Source organism: Coregonus lavaretus, assembly GCF_964263955.1.
Source record: "Coregonus lavaretus genome assembly, chromosome: 36".
NCBI classification, from domain to species: Eukaryota; Metazoa; Chordata; class Actinopteri; order Salmoniformes; family Salmonidae; genus Coregonus; species Coregonus lavaretus.
The window spans coordinates 11,193,544-11,209,151 of NC_140023.1; the positions used below are offsets into that span (position 1 = coordinate 11,193,544).

Below are 15,608 nucleotides of genomic sequence, written 5' to 3' on the forward strand. Positions count from 1 at the left end.
GTGATGCAAATTCTGGTTAATTCAAGCCTTTATTTAAAAAAAGGTCTGGAACTGGCCGACAGCATCCTCTCCATCAAGGCCATCCAGAAAGTCCACAATTTCCTCAGCTCTGTTTCCTCTGTTATGGACAGTGGACAACAAAACACGAATACTGCTGTCATGCTGGTCAGTGGGTAGCATAATTTCTGCTGCCTTCTTGTGGAAATCAATTGACCTGGAAGCATCTTGTTTGGCATAAAACAGATGTTGGACATACCAGTTGTAGAATTTTTGTAAATCCTGTGGTTCCATTCCTTCTCTATCAAGAAGCAGGTCCTCAAATATCTTATCTGCTCTATCATCTCTGCTAGAGTATTTGTACATGGCAGACAGTTCCAGTTTTGCTGCAAGGGATTTTGGGTAGAGTGCAACCACCTCTTCATGAAGGTTGACTGCATTTTCAATCAGACTATGCTTCATTGGGTTCCTTTTCTCTTCCGGAGATAATATATTCTATTTGTAACACTTCCCAAGATGCCTCTTCAGTTGGCGTGAATCAGGGTGTCTCTCCATGGTCCTTCTTGCCAGGTCAATGCTTGAATCATGAGAGACGTGATCTCTGAAAAATGATAGTAACAGTCCAAATCCACCAAAACTATCCAAAGGCTTCTCTGTCACTTCCTCTGCAAGTTTAAGTGCATCCTCAACCTGGCCACTCTCTGCAAGCCTCTGCAGCTACATCACTGTGATGGTCAACTGTTCTGGATCCAATTCTCTAGCAATCCATAGCTGCTCCAACATCTCAGATCGCAGCTTCGGGGTAATGTTTTTCCTATCAACAGATTTATTAAATGCCATGGCGTAACTGCAGCGCAGCACCTTGTTCTCAGGGTCCCCTTTTAAGGCCATCTGGAAGTAATCTAGCGCTTCCTTCCTCTTGCTTACATCAAACTTATTCAAAGTCCAGGCCCTTTCACCCCGCACTACACCTGGGCAGGGGTTGTCCCGCAGTAGTTCCCCCACCTTCTCCACATAGGTCTGGCTCTCTGTCAGCTCCCCTTGGTGATAGTGCACCCAGGCCAGGTTCCCATAGTGGACCACCAGACTTAGCTCCACGTCATCTGGACTGCTTTGGCGAATGGCCTCTTCAGCCTTCCTCAGGCATTGAAGAGCGTCCTCTGTGGAGCCCAGAGCATGGTGTAGGTAAGCCAGGAGGTTGTACAGATGACCTGCAAAGGAACATTGAACCCCCTCGCTGTTGCTGATATCTATCATGGTTTCTCTGATGCTTTGAAGTTTAGATCTGCTGTAGTCCAGCTTCCAGGTGAAGTGGCATTCCAAACCCTGCAGACTAATTTTCAAGGAGGTCTGAGCCATTCTGGTTAAAAAAAGACAACAGTTCAACGAAAATAGTTTAGAACTATCAATGCCTAGGGGAGATATTTCAGACCTGGATTGTGTGTGTGTGTGTGTGTGTCACGGTTTCGGCCGAGGCTGCTCCTTCTCCTTGTTCGGGCAGGCTTCGGCGGTCGTCGTCTCCGGAGTACTAGCTGCCACCGTTCTATGTTTCTATGTTTGATTAGTTTTGTCTGATTGTTACACCTGTTCATTGTTAAGTGTTCATTATGCGTCCTATTTAGTTCTCTTGTGTTTGGTCAGGTGTTGTGTGTAATTGTTCGATGTCACGTGTAGTAGTTGGTTCGCTGTTCTGTGCTCTCTGTATTTCGTTTTGTTTTGAGAGAGTCCTGCACGTTGTGCGCATTAACTTTGGTTCTTACCAGTGTGCGTATGTTTCGCTTGTGGCCTGTTGCCGTGTTTGGCTTGTATTTTCGGACTTCACTAAAGACATCTGTTTCGAATCTCTGTGTGTCCTGCGTGTGATTCCACGTTACCTCTACACTCAACCCTGACAGAATTACACACCATCTCTATGGAATCAGCAGGAGCACCCGCACCCACAGAGATCATCGAGGAGCGCCTTCGTGGACAGGAGGACAGGATCAACCAAATCGGGCACGCCCTGGACCGAGTGATGAACACCCTCCATCGATGGGAGACCAGCGGGGTACCCACACCCCCACCTACCGCACCATCACCATCGGTCAGCCCGCCTGTCCAACTTCCGGAACCCAGTGGGATTCGGCTCTCGCTCCCGAGGGCGTACGACGGCACCGCTGCCGGGTGTCAGGGGTTCCTGTTGCAAGTTGAACTCTACCTCGCCACCGTACACCCGGCGCCCTCGGGACACGAGAGCGTTTCCGCCCTCATCTCCTGTCTCACCGGCAAGGCGTTGGAGTGGGCCAACGCCGAATGGAGGAGAATAGACGCCGCTACTATCACCTATGCGGAGTTCTCCCGCCGCTTCCGTGCTGTGTTTGACCATCCACCGGAGGGGAAGGCGGCGGGGGAGCGTCTATTCTACCTCCGGCAGGGGATGAGGAGCGCTCAGGAGTTTGCACTGGAGTTCCGGACTCTAGCGGCAGATGCGGGGTGGAATGAGCGGGCACTCATAGATCACTTCCGCTACAGCCTCCGGGAGGACGTCCGCAGAGAGTTGGCGTGCAGGGATACCACGCTTTCATTTGACCAATTGGTTGACATGGCCATTCGGCTGGACACCCTGCTCGCTACCCGCGGGCGTCCCAGGTGGGGGTCGCCCATTCCACCCTCCAGCACCTCCGAGCCGAGCCCTATGGAGCTCGGAGGTGCTGGCGCTAGAGGAAGGAGAAGAAGGAGCCCGAGGGGGGCCGTCCCCTGCACCAACTGTGGCCGTGGAGGGCACACCGCGGCTAGGTGCTGGGGAGGGTCTCCTGGTGGAGGAGAAGGCAGGCCACACATTGGGGAGTCCTCCCAGGTGAGTAGGCGCCCCACTTACCCAGAGCTTTCTGTCGTACACATAACCATACCTGTTTGTTTTCCACAGGTTGCACCTCGTTCCCAGCATAAGGCGCTAGTAGATTCAGGCGCAGCTGGGAATTTTGTAGATTGCAAATTCTGTGTAGAGTTAGGGATTCCCCTCCTTCCGGTAAATAATCCTTTCCCTGTACATGCCCTAGATAGTCGTCCGTTAGGATCCGGGTTGATTAGGGAGGTCACAGTGCCACTTAGGATGGAGACACAGGGGGGTCATGAGGAAACGATTCAGCTCTATCTGATCGACTCTCCTGCGTATCCGGTGGTGTTGGGGCTTCCCTGGTTGATTACCCATGATCCTACTATTTCGTGGCGAGAGAGGGCTCTTAAGGGGTGGTCTGCTCAGTGTGAGGGGCTATGTCTGGGTGTTTCCGTAGGGGCGACCTCGGTGGAGAGTCCGAACCAAATGCCCGCATTGCACATTCCCCCCGAGTATGAGGATTTGGCACTCGTGTTTAGCAAGACGAGAGCGGCGCGGTTGCCACCTCATAGACAGGGGGATTGTGCGATAGACCATGTGTATCCTTTGTCACAGGAGGAGAAGAGGGCAATGGAGACATACATTGCCGAGTCTCTGAGACAGGGTTACATACGGCCCTCCACTTCACCCGCGTCCTCGAGCTTCTTTTTTGTGAAGAAAAAGGATGGAGGTTTGCGCCCGTGTATTGATTACCGCAGTCTCAATCAGATTACGGTGAAATATAGTTATCCACTCCCGCTGATTGCGACTATGACGGAGTCATTACACGGGGCACGGTTCTTCACAAAATTGGACCTCAGGAGCGCATATAACTTGGTGCGCATTAGAGAGGGCGATGAATGGAAGACAGCATTTAGTACTACCTCCGGTCATTACTAGTATCTCGTCATGCCATACGGGTTAATGAATGCTCCATCAGTCTTCCAATCCTTTGTAGATGAGATTTTCCGGGACATGCAGGGGCAGGGAGTAGTCGTGTACATAGACGATATTCTGGTGTACAGTTCTACCCGGGCCGAACATGTAGCCCTGGTGCGCCGAGTATTGAGGAGGCTGTTGGAGCATGACCTGTATGTCAAAGCCGAGAAATGTCTGTTCTTCCAGGAGTCGGTCTCCTTTTTGGGTTATCAGTTGTCTGCGTCAGGGGTGAGGAGGGAGGTTGACCGTGTGTCAGCCGTGCGTAATTGGCAAACCCCAACCACGGTTAAAGAGGTGCAGCAGTTCTTGGGTTTTGCGAATTACTACCGGAGGTTTATCCTGGGTTTTGGACAGGTGGCAGCTCCCATAACGTCCCTTCTGAAGGGGGGTCCGGTGCGCTTGCGGTGGTCAGCTGAGGCGGACAGGGCTTTTGGGAGACTGAAGGACCTGTTTACCTCGGCTCCAGTGCTGGCGCACCCGGATCCCGCTTTACCATTCCAAGTGGAAGTGGACGCGTCTGAAGCCGGTATCGGGGCTGTTCTCTCACAACGGTCCGGCACACCACCTAAACTCCGCCCCTGTGCTTTTTATTCGAAAAAGCTCAGTCCGGCGGAGCGTAATTATGACGTAGGGGACAGGGAGCTGTTAGCCGTGGTACAAGCCCTAAAGGTGTGGAGGCATTGGCTTGAGGGGGCTCAACACCCTTTTCTCATTCTGACTGACCACCGTAACCTGGAATACATTCGGGCAGCTAGGAGACTGAATCCTCGCCATGCTCGGTGGACTATGTTTCTAGCCCAGTTCGTGTTTAAGATCACTTACATCCCTGGGTCCCAGAACGGGAAGGCAGATGCCCTGTCTCGGCGGTATGACACGGAGGAGAGGTCCGTTGAGCCCACTCCCATACTACCTAAGTCTTGTCTGGTTGCACCGGTGGTATGGGAGGTCGATACGGAGATCGAGCGGGCATTACGCACCGACCCTAGCCCTCCACAGTGTCCGGTGGGTCGGACGTACGTCCCGCTCGAGGTCCGGGATCGGCTCATTTATTGGGCTCACACGTCACCCTCCTCTGGGCATCCAGGTATTGGCCGGACAGTGCACTGCCTTAGCACAAAGTACTGGTGGCCAACGTTAGCCAGGGATGTGAGGATGTATGTCTCCTCCTGCTCGGTGTGTGCCCAGTGTAAGGCGCCCAGACACTTGCCCAGGGGTAAGTTACAACCCCTGCCCGTTCCACGACGACCCTGGTCTCACCTCTCTGTGGATTTTGTTACAGACCTTCCCTCCTCACAGGGGAATACCACCATCCTGGTCGTTGTGGATCGGTTCTCGAAGGCCTGTCGTCTCCTTCCCATGCCGGGTCTTCCTACTGCCCTACAGACCGCTGAGGCTCTATTTACCCACGTCTTCCGGCATTACGGGGTACCCGAGGATATAGTGTCTGATCGAGGCCCCCAGTTTACCTCCAGAGTCTGGAGAGCGTTTATGGAACGGTTGGGGGTTTCGGTGAGCCTTACCTCGGGTTACCACCCGGAAAATAATGGGCAGGTCGAACGTGTCAACCAGGATGTGGGTAGGTTTCTGAGGTCATATTGCCAGGGCCGGCCGGAGGAGTGGGCGAGATATGTTCCCTGGGCCGAGATGGCACAGAACTCTCTCCGCAACTCCTCCACTAAACTAACCCCTTTCCAGTGTGTGTTAGGGTACCAGCCGGTTCTGGCACCTTGGCATGAGAGCCAGATCGAGGCCCCTGCGGTGGATGAGTGGGTGCGGCGCTCGGAGGAGACGTGGAACGCTGCACACATCCATCTGCAGCGAGCCATCCGTCGACAGAAGACGAGCGCCGATCTCCACCGCAGTGAGGGGCCAGTGTACGCACCTGGAGATCGAGTCTGGCTCTCAACCAGAAACCTGCCCCTCCGCCTGCCCTGCCGGAAGCTGGGTCGGCGGTTTGTGGGGCCTTTTAAAGTCCTGAGGAGATTGAACGAGGTGTGTTACAGGTTACAACTGCCCATTGATTACAAGAATATTAACCCCTCGTTCCATGTGTCTCTCCTCAGGCCGGTGGTAGCTGGTCCACTCCAGGACTATGAGATAGAAGAGACTCCTCCGCCCCTGTTGGACATCGAGGGGGCTCCGGCGTACACTGTTCGGTCCATCCTAGATTCGAGACGCCGGATGGGGGGTCTCCAATATCTCGTGGAGTGGGAGGGGTACGGCCCGGAGGAGCGGTGCTGGGTGCCGAGGAGGGACATCCTAGACCCGTCTCTTCTGACCGAGTTCCATCATGGTCATCCTACGCGCCCTGCTCCGCGTCCTCCTGGTCGTCCCCGAGGCCAGGGTCGGCGCACGGCTGGAGCCGCGCGTCAAGGGGGTGGTACTGTCACGGTTTCGGCCGAGGCTGCTCCTTCTCCTTGTTCGGGCAGGCTTCGGCGGTCGTCGTCTCCGGAGTACTAGCTGCCACCGTTCTATGTTTCTATGTTTGATTAGTTTTGTCTGATTGTTACACCTGTTCATTGTTAAGTGTTCATTATGCGTCCTATTTAGTTATCTTGTGTTTGGTCAGGTGTTGTGTGTAATTGTTCGATGTCACGTGTAGTAGTTGGTTCGCTGTTCTGTGCTCTCTGTATTTCGTTTTGTTTTGAGAGAGTCCTGCACGTTGTGCGCATTAACTTTGGTTCTTACCAGTGTGCGTATGTTTCGCCTGTGGCCTGTTGCCGTGTTTGGCTTGTATTTTCGGACTTCACTAAAGACATCTGTTTCGAATCTCTGTGTGTCCTGCGTGTGATTCCACGTTACCTCTACACTCAACCCTGACAGTGTGTCTGTGTGTGTGTTAGAGAGAGAGAGAGAGAGAGAGAGAGAGAGAGAGAGAGAGAGAGAGAGAGAGAGAGAGAGAGAGAGAGAGAGAGAGAGAGAGAGAGAGAGAGAGAGAGAGAGCTTACGTCTTAGTTGGACAAGTGAAAGCCATCTTGTGGTCTCTGAGTTTCAAGAGCAAATGAATGTCTGATTAGATACCTCACTGGCTTTTATCCTGATTTTATACTGGATGGACCACATCCTTATCTTACAATCAGCTGGTCATGCTGTTTACTGCCTCACTTTACAACCAAGTATCAAAGTTTCATTTATAGCCATAGTTTTGTTTCTAGCAAATAGAGACTAAAGCGAATGGTCATTGCAGACACCATTCCTATAGCATCTACATTTAAAGATCAATCAACTGTAATCAACCAACCAACCAATCCATCATCCAAATTACTTAGTAAATATTTAGATAACATTTCTGAGAAATTAATGCAAACATAATTCAGCCTTTTTACTCTATGCAAAAGTAAGAAACACTTTAGTGGATTGCTAACTGACACATTTTAATTGACAGTCACAGAAATGTTGAGTTAACATGTTGAATAAAAGTAGGTTTTGTGTATCACATCTTAACATCTTACAGGTAAAGTTTATTAAGGTCAGAGAGCAGGCTCTTTCAGGTCCAAGGTCTAGATGTGTTGTACATCAGAGGTAAAGGTTTAATATTTTATGGCATTGAGTGTTTCTTATTTTATGACATCACTTGTGGTTTAGCTCCCCTTGGTGATAGTGCACCCAGGCCAGGTTCCTATAGTGGACCACCAGACTTAGCTTTTTTAGATACATTTCATTATAATGTTTGAACCGTTTTATGATACGAGTTCTTCTTCTTGAGAAATCAAAACCAATGTCTCATCATCTCACTTTTCAGAGAGAAAAAGATGGTGAGAGATGTGACGTTAATGTTAAATCGCTGTGTGCCCCTTTAAGAGCGCACAATAGTTATTGGCTGGGCCAGGGTTTCCCAAATTCGTTTTGGTTTCTGCCCTAGCACTTCACAACTGATTCAAATAATCAAAGCTTGATGATGAGTTGGTTATTTGAATCAGCTGTGTAGTGCTAGGGCAAAAACCAAAATGTGCACCCAGGGGGGTGGCCCCAGGACCGAGTTAGGGAAACCCTGGGCTAGGCCAGGGGAGAGAAAAGCCATTATACCTCAGTTGAGATAACCGGATAGAGAAACAGGATAAGAGTACGGGACAGAATGTAAATAAACAAGGCCAGGGTTCACATATTCCTCACACTGGATTCCCCTCTTATTACTTTGAACAGATAACACCACAGGAGACAGAATGAGAAGACAGATGGAAGGAGAATGTTATGTTTAAGGCCAGGAGTTTTACCTGACCACTTGACCTGACCAGGCCAAACTCTGAGCCTGTATTCCAGCCTTCTGCATGTCAGTCAGTCAATGACTACAAATAGAGACACATGGGTGAATTTATGGACGCTGAACTGGTGATGCAGGGATGAGCAACTACAGTCCTCGTGGCCTGATTGGTGACACACTTTTGCTCCAGCCCCTGTTACCATACCTAACTCCAATAATCAACTAATCATGTTCTTCAGTTTAGAATGCAATTAGTTTAATCAGGTGTGTTAGCAATAGGGCTGCACTAGATGAAGGTGGAGGGATGCATTGTCTTTATTAGAACTCTAGGTGGCACCTTACACAAAAATCGAATCCTGTTTTTTGTCGAACCATTGCAAGGAAAAGAGTGTTGTATTTGACAAAGACAGAAGGGGTAGCCTACTGTACAGTGATGGGCATTCCAAGTCTTTTCGGTGAGCCGGATCATTTTGCTCTGTTCAACTAAAAGAGCTGTTCATTTGACTCTCAAATGGCTCTTCATTAAGTAGTGCTTAAACATTTACATAAATCCATGAAAAAATAGCTAATCTCTAATGTAAAGAATAACATGCTACCTACCGTTATGTCACATTGTGACATGCAAGTTAAAATAAATGTTTATCTGACCAAATTAATAGATGGCCTGCAAAAAATATGAAGGAAAATAATTCGCGCTTTGGACAGTGTGTGGACCAGAATGATGCGCTCTCCTCAGTTTCTGCAGTGAGGAATTACCATCTCCAGATAATGTTTTTATAACTTATCTACAGATAATTGTTGTCGGCAGCTCAAAAAGCAGTGGTAACAGTAGGCTATACAAATCAGGGAGACAAAGAAACGTCTCTTTCACAAATGCGATTCGACGTTCACCAAAAATATCTGTTCAAAAAGAGCCGTTTGTTCGAGAATGACCCACCGTCACTACTACTGTACTGTACAATATCAAGAAGCTCAATAGGTGTGTAGTGTAGTGGGTATGTCAATAATGTCACGTATAATAGAACTTTAAGAATTTGTGAAATACTGTACACTAGGCCTACTGGCAATATGTTGGCCAATCTTGATACTGTGATTTCTGGAGCAACTTCTGAGAAGGTGATGTATTCAAAATCAAATCAAATCTAATTTTATTTTCCACATGCGACGAATACAACAGGTGTAGAACAAACAGTGAAATGCTTACTTACAAGCCCTTAACCAACAATGCAGTTTAAAAAAAAATAAGTGACGTCTACTGACACTAGTCATCCTTCATTCCCCATTGCTTTCTACCAAAACTCTGTGTCTGACCGTGTGCCCTGAACCTGACCTTGTACCTACATAAATCAAACTCAGGCATACTCATATTGGTTTACCCAGCAACAAATACTAAATACTAGGGTCTCTACAGTGTCTGTTTTTGAAGAGAACAACCCACAAAACTAAAATAAACATACACACAGCTGGACAATATAGTCCATGATCATGACATGATCAAACAGTATCTATCTGCCTGCCTACGGTTCAAGCGGGTGGGAATGTGTTGTCATAGTAGACCATTTGAAAACAGTTACTCTCAACTATGTTAATCTAATGAATAATGACTTACTTCATTGTCTGAAGCATTTTGTCACCCTAAATATTATTTAATTTCCCTTTGACAGATTACATTTTCATTTGAGGACAGTTGTTCATAGACGCAGGGGGTTAAATCGTTTGGAAAGTGAAGCATGCCGTTCCCTCCTTACGGAGTTCCCCAGCAGGAAAAGCCTAATAAGGACATGCGGTACGTCACATAGAGTAATAATACAGCCTCTTTAAGAGGCATCCTCTACTGCCTGCAGACTGAAGACCATTGGATCAGTAAAGATGGAGCCCTCACTGGAGTCCTACTCTCCTGCTACAGAGTTTATGGGACAGGATAAGAGCACAAGAAGACTTTCTCCGCTCTCCCTTGTTCCCCGTCCTGTTCTCCCTGACACTCTATCTGAGCTGCTGCCTGCCTTACCTGTGCCTGGACACCCTGTCCTCCAGAGTAGCCCTGGTGCACCACTACAAGATCCAGCCACAGAGCAGGGTGACCTGGGCAACGGCATGGAGCTGCCTGGCTACCTTCCTGCACACCCACACTGTGTTCATCTTCCCCCTCAGCGTTCTGCACTGGTACTGGAGACCAGTGGTCCTCCCTGCCCAAGCCCCTGGGGCTCTTCGTGTTGCCTGGGACGTGCTAGCCTGTCTCCTCCTCTTTGACCTGCAGTACTTTGTGTGGCACGTGTTGCACCAAAAGGTGCCCTGGCTCTACCGGACTTTCCATAAGGTGCACCACCGCTACACAGCCACCTTCGCCCTGACCACGGAGCACTCTGGGGTCTGGGAGACCCTGAGTCTGGGCTTGTTTGCGGCGGTGAACCCTGACCTGTTGGGCTGCCACCCGCTCCCCAAGATGCTCTTCTTCACCTTGAACACTCCGACTAAAAACGAGTCTAGGGGTTTCCGAGTTTCCACCACAACTGTACATCTCTTGTTTCCCTTCTTCGCCACTGTAACCCACTCATTCTCACTCTCTGCACTTTTATCTTCACCCGACTCACTAGCAGTTTCAAACAAAACCTCAGTTTTACCTGATTGGCTTCACCCACAATGGGTACTAGTTTTCCCCCATTGAGATAGATACAGGGCTCTTGTGCCCAAAATCATATTTTAGAATGGGTCACTCCATTAAGGACTTTCACCATCTTGCAGTAGTCAAATGGGTTAAAAAAAGAAAGTAGTCAACTGGGTGGGACTTCCTATGGATTAAGGAAGGATCACATGATTCCATCCGGGTCATCAGGAGGGATCAGCCAATGAATTATACTGGCAGTAAATCGCAATCCTTGGCTTTATACCTTTTCAAACAACCCACTCTAGGTGGCAGTATGCACCCTTTCAGTCTGTTTGCCAACTCCTAGAAGAAGTAGAAGAAGAACATTGACTACTTCAAAATGGAGATGGCCTCAATAGCGCTTCCCATGCTCTCACAGATGTCATAATGAGACAGATACAATGATACAATTTCTATCTATGTCTTCCCCTCTATAAAAGCCCTTTAGCTAAGAGTGAATGTATTTAGCCTTAAAATTTCAACCTGATATCCACAACTCCATTTAAGAAATTATAGTTACCTAAATGGGATAGTGATGTGCATTATAAAATGACTTGGTATTGTTTGCTGTTACTGTATTACTTTAATTAATGATCTGTAAACATTATAGAACAGAATACCTTTATTTTCACTTACACATTTTTCCAGAAACAGAATCCATTGTGCCCACTGTGCAGAAAAACAAAACACAAGATCCTATCGCTCTGGATAGTCAGTCTGTGAGGTTATTACTGAGGTTAAAACTAAATGCATGCTTTTCAATCGAACGCTGCTGGCACCCGCCCACCCGACTAGAATCACCACTCTCGACGGGTCTGACCTAGAGTATGTGGACAACTACAAATACCTAGGTGTCTGGTTAGACTGTAAACTCTCCTTCCAGACTCACATAAAGAATCTCCAATCCAAAGTTAAATCTAGAATCGGCTTCCTATTTCGCAACAAAGCCTCCTTCACTCATGCTGCCAAACATGCCCTCGTAAAATGGACTATCCTACCGATCCTTGACTTCGGCGATGTCATTTACAAAATAGCCTCCAACACTCTACTCAGCAAATTGGATGTAGTCTATCACAGTGCCATCCGTTTTGTCTCCAAAGCCCCATACACTACCCACCAATGTGACCTGTACGCTCTTGTTGGCTGGTCCTCACTACATGTTCGTCGTCAAACCCACTGGCTCCAGGCCATCTATAAATCACTGCTAGGCAAATCCCCGCCTTATCTTAGCTCATTGGTCACCATAGCAGCACCCACCCGTAGTCTGCGCTCCAGCAGGTATATCTCACTGGTCATTCCCAAAGCCAACACCTCCTTTGGCCGCCATTCCTTCCAGTTCTCTGCTGCCAATGACTGGAACGAATTGCAAAAATCTCTGAAGCTGGAGACTCTTATCTCCCTCACTAACTTTAAGCATCAGTTGTCAGAGCACCTTACCGATCACTGCACCTGTACACAGCCCATCTGAAATTAGCCCACCCAACTACCTCATCCCTATATTGTTATTTATTTTGCTCTTTTGCACCCTAGTATCTCTATTTGCACATAATCTCTTGCACATCTAGCATTCCAGTGTTAATACTAATTGTAATTATTTTGCACTATAGCCTATTTATTGCCTTACCTCCATAACTTGCTACATTTGCACACACTGTATATATATTTTCTGTTGTATTTTTGACTTTATGTTTTTTTTACCCCATATGTAACTCTGTGTTGTTGTTTTTATCGCACTGCTTTGCTTTATCTTGGCCAGGTCGCAGTTGTAAATGAGAACTTGTTCTCAACTGGCTTACCTGGTTAAATAAAGGTTAAATAAAATAAAAAAAAAAATAAAAAAAAAATTACATTGACATTTAAGTCATTTAGCAGACACTCTTATCCAGAGCAACTTACAGTTAGTGAGTGCATACATTTTTATACTGGGGTTCATAAAGGGGTTCTCTACTTTATAATGCAATAATTGTCTACATTGTCAGCAGTATGCCTTTACAGACACAATATGAAAATATGGATTCCAGACAGATGTTTGTCATGTTAGGCCTACATATTTATAGGAATTAGAATACTTTACCATTATCCTTGAATTTACTTTCAAATGTTAGTATGGATGATCAAGCATCTCTCAACTATCCCAGTTGCTAAAATTGAGCCCAGACACTTTTTAATACGAAAGTGTTTTTACTCAATCATAATTTTTCCTAGATTGTCCAAGATACTAGATTTGTCCAAGTGGTATAGTGGTAAAGTGAATATATCCATTTTACATGACTGGGAAAACAGATATTCACTTTTAAAGGTAAAACTAGTCAGTATCTGGTGTGACCACCAGTTGACACATCTCCTTCACATAGAGTTGATCAAGATGTTGTCTGGATAGTTGCTGGATATTGGTGAGAACTGGAACACACTGTCAAACACGTCGATCCAGAGCATCCCGAACATGCTCAATGGATGACATGTCTGGTGAGTATGCAGGCCATGGATGAACTGGGATATTTTCAGCATCCAGGAATTGTGTACAGATCCTTGCGAGAGGGGGCCTTGTATTATCATGCTGAAACATGAGGTGATGGCGGAGGACGAATGGCACAACAATGGGCCTCAGGATCTCTTCACGGTATCTCTGTGCATTCAAATTGCCATCGATAAAATGCAATTGTGTTTGTTGTCCGTAGCTTATGCCTGCCCATACCATAACCCCAACGCCACCATGGGACAGTCTGTTCACAACGTTGACATCAGCAAACACGATGCCATACACACTGTCTGCCTTCTGCCCGGTACAGTTGAAACCGGGATTCATCTGTGAAGAGCAACCTTCTCCAGTGTGCTAATGGCCATCGAAGGTGAGCATTTGCCCACTGAAGTTGGTTACTACAATGAAATGCTGTCAGGTCAAGACCCTGGTGAGGAAGACGATTACGCAGATGAGCTTCCCTGAGACAGTTTCTGACATTTCTTTGGTTGTGCACACCCACAGCTTCATCAGCTGTCTGGGTGGCTGGTGTCAGACTCCACAGGGGAAGAAGCCGGATGTGGAGGTCCTGGGCTGGCATGGTTACATGTGGTCTGTAGTTGTGAGGCCGGTTGGATGTACTGCCAAATTCTCTAAAACGATGTTGGAGGTGGCTGACAGTGCATTCGGAAAGTATTCAGACCCCTAGACTTTTTCCACATTTCGTTACATTACAGTCTTATTCTAAAATGGATTTAAAAAAAAAAACATTTTCAATCTAAACACAATACCCCATAATGAAAAAGAAAAAACAGGTTTTTAGACATTTTTGCCAATTTATAAAAATAAAAAACAGAAATACCTAATTTACAAAAGTATTCAGACCCTTTGCTATATGACTCGAAATTGAGCTCAGGTGCATCCTGTTTCCATTGATCATCCTTGAGATGTTTCTACAACTTGATTTGAGTCCACCTTTGGTAAATTCAATTGATTGTACATGATTTGGAAAGGCACACACCTGTCTATACATGGTCCCACAGTTGAAAGTGCATGTCAGAGCAGAAACCAAGCCATGAGGTCGAAGGAATTGTCCGTAGAGCTCCGAGACAGAATTGTGTCAAGGCAAAGCTCTGGGGAAGGGTACCTAAACATTTCTGCAGCATTGAAGGTCACCAACAACACGGTGGCCTCCATCAGCCTTAAATGGAAGAAGTTTGGAACAACCAAGACTCTTCCTAGAGCTGGCCGCCCGGCCAAACTGAGCAATCAGGGGAGAAGGGCCTTGGTCAGGAAGGTAACCAAGAACCCAATGGTCACTCTGACAGAGCTCCAGAGTTCCTCTGTGGAGATGGGAGAACCTTCCAGTAGGACAACCATCTCTGCAGCGCTCCACCAATCAAGCCTCTATTGTAGAGTGCCCAGACGGAAGCCACTCCTCAGTAAAAGCCACATGACGGCCCGCTTGGAGTTTGCCAAAAGGCCCCTAAAGACTCTCAGACCATGAGAAACAAGATTCTCTGGTCTGATGAAAGCAAGATTGAACTCTTTGGCCAGAATGCCAACCGTCACGTCTGGAGGAAACCTGGCACCATCCCTACATTGAATCATGGTGGTGCCAGCATCATGCTGTGGGGATGTTTTTCAGCGGCAGGGACTGGGAGACTAGTCAGGATCAAGGGAAAGATGAACGGAGCAAAGGACAGAGAGATCCTTGATGAAAACCTGCTCCAGAGTGCTCAGACTGGGGCGAAAGTTCACCTTCCAACAGGACAATGACCCTAAGCACACAGCCAAGAAAATGCAGGAGTGGCTTCGGGACACGTCTCTGAATGTCCTTGAGTGGTCCAGCCAGAGCCCGGACTTGAACCCGATCTAACATCTCTGGGGAGACCTGAAAATAGCTGTGCAGCGACGCTCCCCATCCAACCTGACAGAGCTTGAGAGGATCTGCAGAGAAGAATGGGAGAAACTCCCCAAATACAGGTGTACCAAGCTTGTAGCATCATACCCACGAAGACTCAAGGCTGTAATCCCTGCCCAAGGTGCTTTAACAAAGTACTGAGTAAAGGGTCTGAATACTGATGTAAATGTGATATTTCCGTTTTTTTTTTCTTTCTTTTTTTTCGTCTGGGCACTCTACGATAAAAACCTGTTTTTGCTTTGTCATCATGGGGTATTGTGTGTAGATTGATGAGGGGGAAAAAACTATTTAATCAATTTTAGAAGAAAGCTGTAACGTAACAAAATGTGGAAAAAGTCAAGGGGTCTGAATACTTTCCAAATGCACTGTATGGTAGAGAAATGAACATTAAATTCTCTGGCATCAGCTCTGGTGGATATTGCTGCACTCAGTATGCCAATTGCACGCTCCCTCAAAACTTGAGACATCTGTGGCATTGTGTTGTGTGACAAAACTGCACAGTTTAGAGTGGCCTTTTTAGGTGTAATGATCATGCTGTTTAATCAGTTTATTGATATGCCACACCTATCAGGTGGATGGATTATCTTGGCA

The 15,608-nt window shown here is 47.3% G+C and overlaps 2 pseudogenes across 2 annotated transcripts; one reads left to right on the forward strand and one right to left on the reverse strand.

Annotated features, from left to right (window-relative positions):
- Positions 1-33: 33 nt before the first annotated feature.
- Positions 34-6,764, reverse strand: LOC311110522 (interferon-induced protein with tetratricopeptide repeats 1-like; annotated as a pseudogene). The gene is made up of 2 exons: positions 6,739-6,764; positions 34-1,357 (listed from the first exon to the last, which is right to left on the reverse strand). The product of its transcript is annotated as an interferon-induced protein with tetratricopeptide repeats 1-like (transcript).
- A 3,096-nt stretch (positions 6,765-9,860) lies between these two features.
- Positions 9,861-10,951, forward strand: LOC311110523 (cholesterol 25-hydroxylase-like protein; annotated as a pseudogene). Its single transcript has 2 exons — positions 9,861-10,503; positions 10,943-10,951. The product of its transcript is annotated as a cholesterol 25-hydroxylase-like protein (transcript).
- Positions 10,952-15,608: the final 4,657 nt, after the last annotated feature.